The following is an 8,212-nucleotide window of genomic DNA, read 5'->3' as shown; positions in this document are numbered from 1 at the left end:
ACAAGGATTTGCGGAGACGACATACTTTATTTGCCTTTACAAGGATTGTTGTCTCCGCAAATCCTTGTACGGACTCAAGCAAGCATCCAGACAGTGGTATGCGAAATTTGCTGAATCACTAATAGCTGCTGGTTTTCAACAATCCAGATTTGATTATGCTGTCTTCACATGGACTCAAGGTACGTCATCTATCTACTTGATGATATATGTAGATGACATACTCATTATGGGGAATGATGAAATAGCTATCAAAGGCATTAAAGGATACTTGCATTCTACTTTTCATATTAAAGAACTGGGATCGCCAAAGTATTTTCTTGGGATTGAAATTACTTGATCTAGCCAAGGAATCTCTCTCAGTCAGAGAAAATTTGCATTGGAGATCATTTCAGAAGCAGGATTATCTGGGTATAAGCCAGCTGTAGAGCCGATTGAGCAAAATGTCAAACTGACAACCGCTGATTATGATGTTGAAGTACCTCAGGAGGCAGATCCTACTCTCAAGGATCCCTTGGGCTATTAGAAGCTTGTCGGGAAGCTCATATATTTAACTATGACCAGACCAGACATAAGTTACACTGTGCAGACACTTAGTCAGTTCATGCATAAGCCAAAACAGTCTCATATGAATGCCGCGCTGAAGGTCGTGAGGTACTTGAAGAAATGTCCTGGTCTTGGGATTCTTCTCTCTAGGAAGTGTGACATGAAAATGACCGCATATTGCGACGCAGACTATGCAACTTGTCATATGAGCAAAAGATCGATAACCGGTTTTTGTATCAAATTTGGGGATTCTTTACTTTCCTGGAGAACGAAGAAACAACCAACTATCTCGTTGTCTTCGGTAGAGGCAGAATATCGAGCCATGGCTAAAACCACATGTGAAATAGTGTGGTTGAGAGGGTTACTTTAGGATCTTGGAGTGCAGGTCAAGGGACCAACAAGATTGTTCTACGACAATGATGCAGCCCTCAAACTTGCATCCAATCCTATCGTGCATGAGAGAAACAAAGCACATTGAAGTAGATTGTCATTTCACTCGGGAGAAAATCCAGGAAGGGATGATTGGGACACAAGGGATTGGAACACAACAACAACCGGCGGATGTCTTCACCAAACCTCTGTGTCAAAAACAGCATGCATATCTCTTGAGTAAGCTAGGTGTCTTGGACATCTACAAGCCACCAGCTTGAGGGGGAGTGTTGGAAGATATGCAGAAGTTAGGAAAGATTTGATTAGATCAAATCATAGGGATTTTATTGAATCAATTAAAATCAGATCTAATCTGTACATTGTATCTTTTCTTTTTTCTTCTACACATACTTTATAATATAATGTAACTCTGTACATTGAATGAAGCAGAGAAACACACAGAAATTCCTACACTTCTTCCTCTTGATTTATCTTTCCCTTCATATTTTGACAAAGAGATTGAACAAACATTAAAGAAAGTACTGTTTAGCTAACCTTCATAGATCACAACTCCACCTCGCCTATCACATAGATTGAAATTCCCTAACTATCTAACAGTAAGTCACATTACCAGATTAATCAAGAATTAAATTTAGGATTTACCAAAAATAAGAATTAAATTTAGGAATGACTTACCAAGTTCTGAATGGGCCAGTCGGACAAAAAGAGTTGTTCCTCCATAGGAAAACTTCCATATGTCGATTAGGTCTCAGCTCCAGCACATGCAACCGACTCCCGCATCATAAGCACATGTTGCACACGAGCAATTACTGAGGCACTGCGCTCGGCACTTGTCTTCCAAAGATGATGACCAGATTGCATTAATCGGCACTTTCACATTCTCAAGCTTTAGAAATCCATCCATTTTTCCCACTTTTTGCTACCATTTTTTATCCTGTCACATTCAGCAATGATCTCTGGATGCATCCGCTGGACCAATTCCCTCTGCTCCATTCTTCGACTCTTTTGGGCTCAAAGCCTCTCAAGCAGCTGCAAATTGGTGATTTCTTGGTATCACAGAATCCAAACGGCCCGCACTTGCCATAAACGTCACAATCGGAATCCAGGGTTGACCAATCAATTCGCCAATTCTTAAACTTTAAATCCCAGTAATGCTGCAACAATATCCCATTTGACTTCACAAAAAAATTGGACAAATAAGACACCTCCACAAAATTGTAAGTCAGATAGACGATTCCTTCTTCGTCATCCACTAAGCTAAATCCATCAAGATAGACAGATGCCATCTGGGGAATTGCGATGAAACCCTTACCATTCCATGGACCACTCCGCCAATAAAGAGGAGTGCATTCCAAAGGAAAACTTCAGGAATATTTAGTGGTTCAAGACTAACTGAGAAACTTCCAATTGATGGATAAGAAGGGCTTTTCCAAGATGTGAGTACCTGTTTCTTATTTGTTCTTGTTGACACCTAAAATTTACCATTTTATTTAAAATTTAATCACATAAAAAATTAGGAAATAGTCGCTAAAAAAAAAGGAAGTAAAGAGTAAACTAAATAATTTTCATTAAAATGCATCTTGTATATTTTCATTGAAATCCATTACGCGTAGGCATTAGGAACATTTACTTAACTATCAGTAATTATTAAGATTAAAAAATTGAAAAAAAAGAGTAAAAAAAAGAAGTTAAAAAAAAGAAAGAAAAGTAAAAAAATTTCATTAAAAGGTATCGTGTTTTCATTATTGTATTGCATATTGATTTTTTTTTAAATTTTTCCAAAAAAAATTTCATCAAAAGAAAAAAATTAAAAAATAAAGAAATTAATTACAGAAAAAAAAAAAAAAAAAAAAAGAAAGGAAAATGGGAAAATTGAGACTAGACCAGGAGCAGGTCAACCCGGCCTCTTTCTTTTCCATTTTCTTTCTCTTTGACTGGGCCGGCCCACTTTTCTGACTGGGAGCCGACGTGTGGACAATGCATCGCCGTCCCATCAATGCCCTCGGCAAGCCTCTCTTTCCCTCTCTCTCAAAAGGTCACCTGCCAACATTAAATATCATGAGGACAAAATAACATTCCAAGCCCCTCGTTTAATATTTTTGTAGAGTAATACTAACATATTAATATATATTTATTTCATGTGATTGTATTATTATGTCTGTAATTTCCAATAAAACTAATTAGAAATGACTATATTGAAATTTCTCATTAAAGTTTAGAATTAAATTCATAAAATTAAAAAGTTTTAAATTGAATTCACATTCATATTATAAGTTTAGCACTAATTAGACAATTTACTCGAGGAATGGACAAGTGGATGATATCAAATAATCTTGATGATGGAAGAATGGAGAGACTATTGTAATAAGCTCATGCATCAATTTGTACGTAAATGTCTTGATGGCTTGGGAAAGTAATGTTTTTACCAGAATTTTTAAGAACATCAAGGATATGTCTAGGATTTCTTTTCAATTTTCAGCAAAAATAATTAGGTGGACAGGTAAAACGCACATCTAAGTTGTATAAATCTAATGCAATTTACGTAAAACCTAGTGGACCTGCCTCATCAAATGGTGCACAAGGGCTCATAATGTGATGCTCTAAGTCTCATATTTAGAGGGAGAGGATATTATGAAGGACTACCGTCCCTTAAATGGTCATCACCTCGCATTTCTTCTTCAACAACTTTTAGGCTGAATTCCACATTATTTTTATGTTCAAAGAGAACTTCTCATCTTTCCTTCCTTGCGTCATGTACATGATCTCCAACTCTTATGCCTGAGAAGAATGATTCACTATATTCAACCTACCATGTATGATGGCCATGGAATCATAACACTGGCGGAGATCATCTCGCACGCATAAGTTAATGTGGCGGTATGCTCACATAGAAGAAAATCCCATTGCAATTAGGAATTAGCTGTTGGATTAGAGAGGTGTTCATGTTGGCATTATATAAGGTGATATAAAGATTCAATAAAAAAAATGTCAAACTAATTCACTGCTCTCATTATTTTGGTGGCCACATTTTTAGAAATCATGTGGGAATAGCAACTTCTCAAACATTAGAATTCAATAACATAATTCCCATTTCTCATTGACCCAATCGCTAGTGACAATGCATCCTTCAATAGCCAAGCCTAGGCCAGCCCATCAGGATCCCTAGATCATTTAGCTTGCCAACCAATGGTTTGTGCTTAGGCATGGGCCTAGTTGGCTAGGGTTGGCATGATCCAATGCCCACCCCTAACCAGTGGGTATGAGAGGTTTGCTAGTGCTCTTTATCCTTTGGTATAGAGAGAAGCATGATATAGACGACATGTTGGGCTATATGTGGATGCCAGAATGCTCAAACGAATGACATCATTATTTGCATTAGTTGACACCATAAGGAATTTTAACGGAAGGATTACATTAAGTAAATTTTCAAATATTCAAAGATCACATCAAAAATAAAATAAAATCAAAGTTCACATTGAATATTGAGAAGATGTTTAAGCACATTTTGTGTCATCATCTCTTACTTATTCAAGAGGTAGAAATATTATTTTAAAGGCCTCCACAATAGGAAATCTTGTCTTCATGACACATCCAGGTCGTTACGTGATTGGCAAGGACTTCCGATGTTGAAATTCATTAAGACAACTCCATTACGACATACAATAGATTCTAGGAAAAACTGTTCATAAAGAATGGAAAAAGCATCCTTCGCCGCACATGTAAAATATTTCTGGTCAAAAAGTCAAAAAGTCAAAAAGTCAACTGTTTTTTTGCTATAATATGGCTTGTGGCAGGTAATGGCAAGCGATTATAGTATTCTTTCTAGAAGACATGAAATTTGTTGGTACGATTGACTTGGATCGACCTGCAGTTTGAATGGAAAAATCATTTCTCGCAGCTCTTGATCTTATCTTCTACATTTTTTGCATTTTATATTATGTTTTTTTTCCTGCTCAATTATTATATTGAAGCCATAATTTTTTTTTTATATCCAGATCCACCAGAGCCCCCTTTCACTTACGCTATTCAGGTTCACATGACCCGCTAATGCTCGGTGGCACCAGTGAGCCTCACCGCCAACCACTATTTAGACGTTAGTACCGAGAGGGGGCTAGCCCAGGATCCTAACACCAGGGCCCCCTTAAAACACTTTAGCAACAAGAAGGTTTGAACTCTCGACTTCGATGATGAGAGAGAAAACGTACACCAACTACATTGCCCGTGGTTGGGTTTGAAGCCATAAGTTGATATAACCATGGAAACTTTTTATTATCTACTCCTTTCCAATTTTTCTAACCCTTCAATTATTCTTTATGGTAGCGCTAAAAGTCACTCTTTGTTTCTCCTCTTTTCAATTTTATCCTCATCATTTTAGGTTACTAGAATAAATCCTTACCTCTTGAACTCATAACAAATCTATTGCAAGGCTAAACTCCTTCCAAAATCTATATTTAATTACCCTTTTGCCCGTTTTAGCTTTGCGGATTTACGAAATTCGCATCAAGGCGGTATTTTTGTTGAGAAAAAAGGCTTTTTATTTTCTATTCAAACAAAAAAACTTATAGATCTATAATAAATAAAAGAACTTTTATAAAGCCTGATAAATATTTGTCCTGTTTAAAAGATAAAAGACCATAAAGGGATGGAAGAAAAGCCCACAAACAAACTGGAAAAAAAGAAAAGAAAAGTAGGGACCTAATTGAAACTCGATAAAAAGAATAATCATTTTTATAAATGCTGCTAAAGAACCTCTGATAGATTTGAAATAAATTCCAAATACCGATTTCTTCTGTTAAATGGGATTGAAAGGGTGGATCAAATTTAAAAAATCTTTGAAAGGTTGAGATTTATTTTGTCATTTTGCCTTCTATTTATTATGAACTGCTTCAATAGTAGTAATTGGAGTTCTGGCAATGCATTCCACTTCTCATCTCTTAGATGTTAGCAATTTGCTGTCGCCATGTTTATTCTAATGAAGCTCGCTGTTTCAGTTTCGTAAGGTACGTTGTTCAGTCGACATATATGCTAAGACTTTACTGCTGTTCTATGCCTGATTTACCATGGAGAATAGTTCTCATTTCTCACACTGACTGAAACATCAAGAGGTTGAAGTTACTTGTATTGTCAATAACCTAGCATTAAGGGTTGTTGACATCTAAATTTTACGATTTTACTTAAGACTTAATAGTATTAAAAGTTAGGAATTAGTCACTAAAAAAAAAGGAAATCTAAAAAAATGGTCACAAAAAAGAAAAAACAACGAAACAACAAAAGAAAACAAAAACAACAAAATGCTTAGGGCTGGTCGGGTCAGGCCTGATTAGGCCTTGGCCCGGCCCAGCCCGCCCCTCTTTCTTTTCTTCTCTCTCTCGTGCGAGGGCCCGGCCTAGCTGTTTTTCTACCCCTAGGCGTCCTTCACACGCGACCTGTAGGAAAAGAGAAAAATCCTACAAGGGAGAAGGAAAAGGTGGGGAACAGAAAGAGAGTGGGGAGGGAGAGAAAAAATAGGAGAAAAAAGAGAAGGTACAGAGAGGGCGAGCAGGGGGAGAGAAGGAGAAAATAGAGAGCTCGATAGAGAGAGAGAGGGGAAAGGGAGGCGCAGAAGGGAAGATAAGGAGGAGGGCAGGATCCGAGGAGGGAGGAGGCGTCGTCGACGTTGCCCGACGCCGTCCGAGCTGCCTCCCACCGAGCCCGACGCTGCTCGAGCCGCCGTCCGACTTCCTACACTCGACGCCGCTGCTGCCTACGCCAGCAGCCGCAGCACCCGCCGCCGCTGCTCCCGACGCCGAGCCAACCGAGACCAGGGGAGCGAGAGGACGAACTCGGAGCCTTTTAGATCCGAAGATCCGAGACAGGGGGTCGGCCAAAGGCCTAGATTTGATCGTGCTTGATCAGATCTGGGAGTAGATTGAGCTCCGTCGCATCACCAGGCCAGCCGCCGCCACCGTTTAGTCATCGACGACACCGCTAGGCCACACCTCTCCAGAATCGCCGCTCCTCGCCGAGCCGCCGCTCTCCCGCTCGATGCCGTTCGCTCCGCGTCGCTGCTGCCCAAGAGCCGCGACGCTGCTGTAGCCATCGTCTTCGCCCTCGCTTGCCTCTCCACCCAGGCCACGAAGCCGCTGCATCCCGTGCCGTCGAACGCTAGCCACCGCCTCTCGTTCCCCCGCGACGCCGCAGTAACCTGCTGGCTCGTTTGCAGTGCCTCCACCCTCAGCCCGTCCGTCTGCAACGCCCCTGCCGAGCCGCTCCGCGTCGCCGCCGTCGGCCTCGCCAAGAAACCCTAGAAATAGGTCGGGCACGGATCGCAAAATGGGTAGGGTTTTTTTTGAACAATTCGGGCCGGATTCGGGCTGTTTTTGCTTGTGAGCTTAGGGACTTATGGACTTGTGGGCTTAGGGAGGCTTCATTTTTAAAATAAAAGAGGTTGGACCAGATTGGGCCTTTTGGTTGGGCCCAATCCGAACCAAAGAAAGGCCCAATCAAGGCTGGTCGGGCCTTGTCCTTAGGGCGGGCCGGTTTGGTCTGGCCCCAACTGAATCGATTCGTGCCGACCAGGCCGAACCGGGTTAGGTTGGATCTAGGGGTGTGCATGGTCCGGGCGGGCGGTTCTCGACCTAGAACCGGGAACCGCCCGCTAAGGACCGGTTCCGAAAAAATTGGAACCGGGATCCACCCGTTTGTTGCATGGATCCACCCGAGAACCGGACCGTTGGTCCAGTCCGGTTCCCGGGTGGATTCATGGAACCGATCTTGACGCGAAACAATTTTGGTTTTCAACATAGAACAATTACGTGACATCAAAGCAAGCCAAATAAAGAAAAACCAAATTTAAGTACGTGGAGATGCGGACGGCGGGAGAAGTAAACACAACGAAATGGTGATAGGATTAGGAGCCGAAGATGAAGGGAGTGAGATGAGATCTAGGATTTCTTTTAGTAATTTTCTTTTTAATATTAAAAAGGTTTCGGTCCGGTCCGGGTGGGCGGGTGGACGGATCCGCCCATGGAACCGGGAACCGGATCGGTACCCACCGGTTCCCATAAATTGGAACCGGGAACCAGACCGGTTCCCTCAAGAACTGCCGGTTTCGGGCGGTTCCGGTCCGGTTCCGGGCAGTCCGGGCGGTTCCCGGGTATTTTGCACACCCCTAGTTGGATCGGATCGGACCCGGTTCACCAAAAAACTAATTAATTTTTTTTTCAATAAAAAATGTAAAAAATTAATTATTATTTTATTAAAAATTTAATTTTTTTAATAAAAAAATGTAGGGCTTGGT

This window comes from Eucalyptus grandis, chromosome 4, assembly GCF_016545825.1.
Source record: "Eucalyptus grandis isolate ANBG69807.140 chromosome 4, ASM1654582v1, whole genome shotgun sequence".
NCBI classification, from domain to species: domain Eukaryota; kingdom Viridiplantae; phylum Streptophyta; class Magnoliopsida; order Myrtales; family Myrtaceae; genus Eucalyptus; species Eucalyptus grandis.
The sequence above is the reverse complement of the archived record's forward strand: the minus strand, read 5'-3'. Positions refer to the sequence as shown.